At 34.5% G+C, this 8,874-nt stretch overlaps 1 long non-coding RNA gene across 1 annotated transcript; it reads right to left on the reverse strand.

The window, feature by feature from the left end:
• Positions 1–994: 994 nt before the first annotated feature.
• Positions 995–7,420, reverse strand: LOC134853091 (uncharacterized). Its single transcript, XR_010164318.1, has 4 exons — positions 7,238–7,420; positions 6,815–6,859; positions 5,862–6,110; positions 995–1,210 (listed from the first exon to the last, which is right to left on the reverse strand). It is a non-coding gene; the product is annotated as an uncharacterized LOC134853091 (long non-coding RNA).
• Positions 7,421–8,874: the final 1,454 nt, after the last annotated feature.

Raw genomic sequence — 8,874 nt, forward strand, 5'->3', positions numbered from 1 at the left:
TTGGGCTATTTTTTCTATTTCCCCCCACCTGTAAACTTTTAAAAGCAATTTGTTGTCTGATTGTTACAAAAAACGGTATGCGGACTGACTAGGTCATGACAAACTTGTTTGGTCTTCATACTAGAAATTGTAAAACCTCCCATTAGATCATAAAGTTAATGCATATGTGAGGTGGGCGGGAATGAAAGTCTATATTTGATTGACCTCTGAGAAATATCCGGAAATTAAATAAGTTTTTTTTTCAACGAGTTTTTTGTTTTATACATGAAAGCGCAAGCAATTTTGGAAACAACTTTTTAAATGAGCTTTGTACGGCAAGCAGTATTTCTATTCAAGTATAAGTTGTCTTTTTGAACGCCTAGAGACGGCTGGAAAGTCTTAGAAAAATCTAGGCAACTAACAATCACCAAAATAACCGAAGTTTAATTTGAGAAAATTTATTGGTTTAAAAAGCTTTTAAAACTTAATAGGTTTATGTGATCATACTCTGTGTGTTATCACGTATGGCTCGCAAGTGAAAACATTCATGCATAATTTTTGCCATTTTTTTCTCAAGTTTGATTTTTCTCGTTTTGACTTCTGATTTCTTTTGAAGATATCTTCAAGTTTACTCGCTATATCGAAAACAAGTCACGTTCTCCAATTAAAACAAAAGTACAAATGGCGCAAAAAAATTGACTGACTTCATGTTTCAAGCTGATATATAGTTTAAATAAAAACAAACTCAAAAGACACTTGAAATTGGAAGACACTTTCAACTTTTTGTTGGCTATGGTTTTAGATTACACACTATTGATGACTTTTGTTTGAACATTTTAAAAAAGAACTTTTTAGACCAATTCTTAACGCCATATTCTGAATCTTAAGATGTTAGCAGCTTAAAACAATATTTTTAACAGAGGCTTTTGATTGTACTAAGGTTTTCAATAATTGTGTTAGTAATTTTTCTATTTGAGTATTAGGAGTGTATTAATGATAAGCTTCGCTCTATAAAACTCTGCCGTATTAACGCTTTATTCATTTCTACAAGGTTCTATACTCTGATAATGCTTTGAAAAACAGCCTTCGGTAATCATGGTCGTGTTGCGTTCTTGGGATTTAATTGGGATAGAACTATTTCTTCAATACATTCCTGATTCTGACCAGGGGTAGAGTGGATTGTAAGCTGACCTTGAGAAGTCTCCTCGCTTGCCCAATCTGTAGAGCATCCCTGAAATGACTCATGAGTGGTAACAAAAATGAACAAAATTTATTTTTTTTTGTACCAAAAATTAGTAAATTATCAGTTTTTGCCCCAAGAGTTTTCAAGAAGGCACCTCCTTTCACGTACAGTTTATTTTACTGAAATGTATGCTAACATTTTCTATAGTTCAAGCTGCCTGTTGTATCTACTTGCTTGTTGTATTTATATGGACCTGATAAAAATATGATTTAACATGTGATAATCTGAAGCCAAAATTACTAGGAAGCAAATTGGCCAGTTTTCAGCTGCGAAATAAATGTTACAATTGGCTGAATTAGGGATAGCCGCCTCTTGCTGTGCAAATACAAGAGAAACGCCTGACCACGCTTAGTTTTGTAAGGAAAATTTCAAATAAGCGAAATCAAAGCTTTTCATTTCAACATTAACAAAAAACTAAACTCAGTTAAAGGTATCTGGCAATTTAAATTGAAATTTAAATTGGCAGTTAGATTGGAAAAAATTGGCAGCCTATTGGCCTCTGTGTAATTGACACTGAAAAATTGTTTGAAACTTGTCTGAAACTTGTATTTAAAAAATTTTAGCACAAGAATCAGAATCATTATGGTTCTTATAATCTCAATTGACCCACTATTACCTTTTTAGAGTTCAATGTCACCTGGAAAAAAAACACCGAACGCCAAACATTTTTTGAGTGTTTTAATGACGGTGTCAAAAAAAACGTTGGCGCTCTTCTTACGATTCTAGCTGTCATATATTGTAAGTAACAAATATATTTACACGCTTGTTCCTCGAACCTGCAACAATTTTTTTAAATTTGTTTTGAACTCCATTCAAGGCGAAAGAATTTTAATTATGTAATATACTCAATACCGTACAAGCGTTTTCTGGACAGCCTAATTATGCGTGAAGAAATCATAGCAACCCATGGCAATAAGTCCTTGCTTGTATTTCAAACAGATTTGTTGTTTTTCTATAATCTACGATTGATAGAAAGATACACTGATCATATTTTGTGTATCCTAATTTAATGTTTAATTTTTCAATGGTCAATACTTATTAGTTACAATGCATAAACCAGTAACTACAGGGTGTTTCAAATAAACTGTAATTTTATAAAACGCTATAACTTTTTTTTGAGAAGAGATAAATACACAATTTTTTCTGCACAAGATAGATAAGTGGCGGAGATTTGAATATCTGATAAAATTGTTTTATAAAAGATGCTGAAAGTGTCCGCCGTTTTGAGCAACACAGCTTTGTAATCTTTTCGTCAAATTTCTCAATGACTCTTCGATATTATCGGGCGTTATTGTATTTCGGGCATCTTCTACAGTTTGCATGAGTTTGTCAATACTTCGTGGATTCGCACCATGAACAATTTTCCCCAGATGACCCCACAGCCAAAAATCTAGGGGATTCAGGTCCGGACTCTGAGGTGGCCAGGGTATAGGGGTTCGTCTACTTATAATTCTGTCGTTGAACTTTGTCCCAAGCCAACTGAGTACGCGTCCCGTGCAGTGACATGTGGCTCCGTCTTGCATAAACCATATGCGCCTCAAGTTTCGTCGTTCTCGAAGGACTGGCCAGAGGTCGTGTTCCAGCATGTTCAGATACGAAAACTGGTTCAGTGTTATTGGTCGTTGCTGTTCGTCTACGAACCAAAACGGGCCAAGAACAGCTCCTTGAAGGAAACCCATCCAGCACATCACTTTCTTTTTGCCCTGGTACTTGCACTCCGCGTATTCTCTGGGGTTAAATAAACTCCATCTCCTTTCGTTTTGAGAATTTGGAGAGCTGTCGAGCACCCACCACTTTTCGTCTGAGAAAATCACCCGTGATGTGAAATCTGCCGCTGTTTCAATCTTGCTCAAGCACCAGACACCAAAAGTAAGTCTCAAGCCGAAATTCGTCTCTTTAATTTGGTGTGTTTTGAGCACTTTGTAGGGCTTCAATTTGGCAGCTCTCGCGACTCTCCAAGTTGTGGTGCGGCTCAACCCCAAATCAGCTGCTGCTTTAGTTATTGAATCTTTAGGATGAAAATCAAAGTGTCTTATAATACTGGCATTCGCTTCATCGGTTCCTGGTAACCCCGTTCCCTTTCGATGCTGCCCTTGAAATTTCGATAACCCGCCTCTTTCTTGGAACCGTTTCCACACTCTGATAAACTGCGTAAGTTGAAGTGTTTATGCAACGCGTGGGGCAATGTAATATTCATTGATATATCTTCTCCGAACTTCAGTTGGGGATTCATAAATTGCAAACAAACAAATGATCCGTTTTTCTTCGTTTACTGTGAAAACCATTTCGTTGTTTTCATTTACGTATGAACAAATAGTTTAAAAAATTTTTTGTTGCGTGGAAGCGTGAGATAGTTGGAAAATCGCAGGTATTCACTATCGAGTTCAATTCATCAACGCAGTTTTTGAGTTTTATCAAATCTCCGCCTGTTCTACATAATATCACCGAACTTGAAGTCGAACTGATCAACAGTTATGAAATGAGAAGCTTTTATAACATTACAGTTTATTTGAAACACCCTGTAGTAATAACTTTTCGATCAAGCCAGGCGATCTCGCCAAGCATTCGGACTGAATCACACCTCCCAACTGTATGAAATTCGCAACACGAAAACATATTTAAAAAAGAGGCAAAGCGAAACAAGACTGCTCGTATCAGGGTTAAGCCCTGAAAGTTCCAACAGCCTTTTAAGGTCTATGGAGCATGAATAAGATGGAAAATTTCAATGTAATAAAAAAAAATTTTTTTTTTAAATTTGAGATTTTATGTAAAAACATCCCCCCACGTCACATTAAGTACAAAGTGATAGATTTTGCGCCTATTAACAAATCAATTATGGCATATAAGCTTCCTTGAACCAATTTGGAACGATTTTAAGACGGATTAATTCTCGCTTACGAGTTAATAGCGCAAAATTTATCGCGCGTTAATTGTCCCAAATTGGCCAAAATGGCAATCTTTAAACCCCCGTAACTTTACGAAAATTGATCACAGGTGAAATATATTTTCCAATTTGAGCTCAGGACAACAATACCTTTCGAGTGATAAAAAAAATTTCGTCAAAAATGGCTAGTTAAAAAGTCGAAATTTGTCTGAAGAAAAAAAAACCACCCGAGCACAAATATTCCGTTACTTTCGTATCGAAAGTCGGAACAAATATGCAACAGCGATACAGCTTAAACTTTATAGGAAACAAGCCGGCCAAAGTTGAGACATGAAAACATTTGAAAAATTGTAAAAAACGAGGTCCGCAAAAATTTCATACGTTTATTAAACTTGATGATGAAAAGAGACCAAAAAATGCTACAACTAGCGTAAAATAAGCATTACTAGTGGCAGCTAACCGTCATAACTTGCATAGACGGCCGTTGAAACAAAATGAAACTATTCATGAAAATTTTTAAGCTAAAATTTTTGAAGTGGAAGTGAAGAGGCCAACATTTTTTTTAAGTAAAAACGTGTTTTCGATAAATTGTGATTTGTTGTTTCACTCTGATGTAGCGTGAAACATTTCACAGGCTGACGTAAAAACCCACTTTTCATTACTACAGACAAATGAAACAACGTTGGTCGTATCAAGACGAAGCCCTGAATACTCGAAATGCCCTTTAAATTCTATGGAGTAGTGCTTGTTTAAAAAAAAACATTGATGAAATCTTCAAAAAAAAACATGAAAAACCTTAATTTTTTTTGCAGTTTTTGTTGAAAATCATCCCCCACTCATTATGTTCAGTGCAAAAAAAAATTGTCTATAGCAAAGTATTAAAAAGCTCAAATAGCATGCCTCAGACCAAATAGTTAAAATGTCGAAATTTATCTGGAGAAAAAAAAACACCCGAGCACAAATATTTAGTTATTTTCTTCAAAAGCAGGAACAAAAAATATAAAGTATATCTGAAATCAATTTTTCAGGATCAAAACTATTCGATAACGTTTTGCTCGATAGCATTCTACTGGAATTGGGTCCATGATAAAACTGCATGCTTTTTCGCCAATTTTGCAGCAGTTCAATTTAACCGATTTAATCAGTAATGTCCAAAATTTAGCGCAATCTTTTCTTGCTTTTCAACTAATCAACTTTTGTTTTAAAAATAAAAAAGAAATTTTTAATCGGGTGTGATTTAGTTTTTTTGTTTTCCACTCAAAATCAGCTACCACAATAATCATCGGAGAGATTTGAGTGGCATATCATATAAAAAGTCTTTCATTTGTGATTCTACCGACATTTAAAAATTTCCAAAACTTTTCCCAGTGTCGAGAAAAATTGGTTCAAAATTTTTGATTTTTCATTTCAATTTCAAGCGAAAAACGCGATCGAGTAACGTTGGTTATGTAAAAATTGGCTATTCTGTGGATTTTCGGTGGAGTTCACCACAACACTTGCAATTACCGAAAGTAGAACGCTAACTTTTCATCACCCATATCATCAAATAGGTTTTACGAACTGTCACCTCACGAATTGGAAGTCTAAAGCTGTCTAACTTCATGCCGAAAAAAACTGCACGAAAGAATACCTTGTTTTTCGACCGTTCATGAAACTACTACAGAAATGGGCATCTTTTAAGGCTTTCTCACTTCGACCCATTTTTATAACTTTCCACTTATATCCACTTATATTCCACTTATATCTTCAACTTACTTTTCGGTGGAGTTGGCTTGATCTGACTCAATTGGCACAGAAAATCCTGTTCTGCACAGAACACGAACTGAGATGTCACACTGTTAAACAAGGAGAGAAAGAGGAAGAGACTCGCGAACAGACAGAGAGAAGGCGTGAACTGAATTCGACAGCTTCTTCTTCTTCTGTTACTGGTGAATTTGATTGAATCGGTGACCGCTGTTGACCTCATGACCTCTGCTCACCTTTCACGTCTGCGGTTACGTAATACTAAAAATCGATGAAAAAATTAAAAAAGAGAGAAAAAAATATTTTGCAGGTGTAATCAAAGCGAGCTTAGTGTAGACTGAAATTGAATATTATAAATTTTATTTTAACTCTTTGGTATAATAAACAAGTTGTAAAAATGGTGGAAAAGTGGAGTGAAATCAGTTTTAAGCAACTTGTAAAATTGGGTAGAACATTTCAGTGTAAATTTTAGCGGCTTCTCAAATGAGCCAAAACTACTTCAATGGGCTAAAAAGGGTTACTGCGAAAACAAATCGTAAATTTAAGCGTCAACTTCATTTTTAGCTGCTTCTCAAATGGGCAGAAGAATTCAGTGGGCTAAAAACAAGGCCTAAATTGCTAACAAGAATTGCAAACTACTTACAGCGTCAAAATTAAATTAAAAAAAATTTCTTTAAAATTTTTTCGTATAATTTTTGCCCGAGTTGTATTGATACGCCAATTGTTACTTGTACTCAAAATCGATTTACTCGCCTTATTTGAGCGCCTGTCGAATATAAGAGTAAATAGATAATGGAGAAGAGGACACACTAGTTGGAGATGTATAGCCTGGGTGGGGGGGGGGGGGTGTTGTTATCGCATCATTGATTTAAAATCTGACAATTTAGATTTACCTGGTTATGTTTTATGGCGCAACTTAATTTTCCCAATCTAGCTGAAAGTTAAGGAAATTAGTTGAAAATTACCTATTTGTCTTTCTTCAGTCGAGTGACTGGGTGTGGTAATTTCTACTGATTCATAAAGTGCTCGTTTAAATTACCCAAAAGCTTCCGTTTTTTTTGTTTTCTAGTTAATTAACTATTTTTAGTTGACCGTTTGAACCGCCATCTAGACGAAAGGCTAAATTGTTTAAAAATTTTCAATCGATCTTGTTTCTTTTATTGTTTTTTTTTCTACTCGAAGAGCTCAGAAAAACTTTTTTATTTGAACTTTTTCAAGACATGAATATTGAATATAAAAGTGTATTATCGGCAAAAAACGCAAACATCCCATAAGCTAATTCAGTTTTTCAGGAAGTTTCAGCAAATTTTTTCTTTTACCCGAGAAAAATATAGAACCGCTCATCTATACATGTGCTTTGAGGCCAATTGGGTTATCTAAAAGAGCACCCGAAATATCGCCCGCGGGTTTTGGAAATGGCGAAGGAAATGAATTTGGCAACTGACTCTGGATTGAAATAGAGATGGTAGAAAGAACGTGATATGGCAAACAATTAAAAACGAAACGGTAGTAAACCTGTCACTTTTTAATCACGCTGAGATCTTTTTTTGATCCAATTAGCCAAAGATAGTTTCACTATTTTCTAAGGAATTAGCCTCCGTGATATTTAATTGCTTCCCAATCAGCTTTTTCATCCTTTTCAAAAGATGTCTTAAACAACCATGACCGATAAAACACAATGGTCGTTGTCCAAAAAAAACTCGCATGAATAATTTTCCAGTGTAAAATTTCTTAAAACTGAAAAATGGATCCATTTTTACATTTCAATTTATTATGTCATCGAAAAACAGATATAAGCGAAATATGGTATGCCCTTTTGAGTGACTCTCAATCACCCGTTAAACACTGTAGTATAATGTTGTTCCAAATTTTGTAACGAAAGTAACAAAAATTTTGAGCTCGGGTTGGTTTTTTTTTCCTCTGACAAATTTCGACTTTTTGGATAGCCACTTTTGAAGGATTTTTTTTTAAATCATTCAAAATTTATTGTTGTGCTGAGCTTAAATTTGGAAGGATATTTCACCTGTGATCGTTTTTTGTAAAGTTATGAGGGTTTAAAGATTGTCATTTCGGCCAATTTTGGACAATTAACGAGCGATAAAATTCGCGCTAATAACGCGTAAGCAGAGGTTTAATCTGTCTTAGAAATCGATCAAAATTGATTAAAGGCTGCTCATTTGCCATAATTTTTTGTTCCGACTTTCGAAAAAAAACGGAATTTTTATGCTCAGTACGTTTTTTTTTTGTTTTGTCAATTTTCGCCGATCAAAATAATAGTTTTTGACAAAAATTTCTTATACCCCATTGAACAATCAACTTCCTGAGTTCAAATTTACAAGGATATTGTACCTCCAAATATTTTTGTAAAGTTCTGGTGGTTTGAAAATTGCCAAATTGGCCATGGTCTGGACTAAACGATGCGCGCTTTATCCCGCACTACAAAATCACTCTAAACTGAATTGAGGTTAACTAATCGGTATTAGTTTTGTACGACTCAACATTTCACACTTTGATTTTGTCCAAAATTTATAGATTTTCAATTTGTTGTTTTCCAAAAACTATTCGATACGAATTAAGAGACAGTCGGAACATTCTGGGCTTCGTTTTATTTTTATTACTTTTAATTTTTCCATGTTACTACTGCTTCATAGACCTTGAAAGCCTGTCAGAACCTTCATGGATTCGCCCTGATATGAGCAGTCTTGTGATGATTGATTTCTGAAATTTTTTATGAAAAAAAATGCATGAAAATTGTATGCTAATTCTCACTCAAGAAAAAAAAATCATTTTTCTGATGATCAGGAAGCTTCAAAAACGGCTTGTGTTCAAAGTCTTTGAAAACTTTTAAGGTTTGTATGAAAAAGATAAATAATAATTTAATATATATCCTTTTCATGCAAAATTGTTTAAAAAAAATTGTCTGTTCATCATTTTTGAAGTTTTCTGATCATCAAAAAAAGGTGTTTCGTCTGTTCGTTGTTTTTAAAGCTTTTTGATCATCGAAAAATGATGTTTAGTTTGTTCG

This window comes from Symsagittifera roscoffensis, chromosome 8 (assembly GCF_963678635.1).
Source record: "Symsagittifera roscoffensis chromosome 8, txSymRosc1.1, whole genome shotgun sequence".
In the NCBI taxonomy this organism is placed as follows: Eukaryota; Metazoa; Xenacoelomorpha; order Acoela; family Convolutidae; genus Symsagittifera; species Symsagittifera roscoffensis.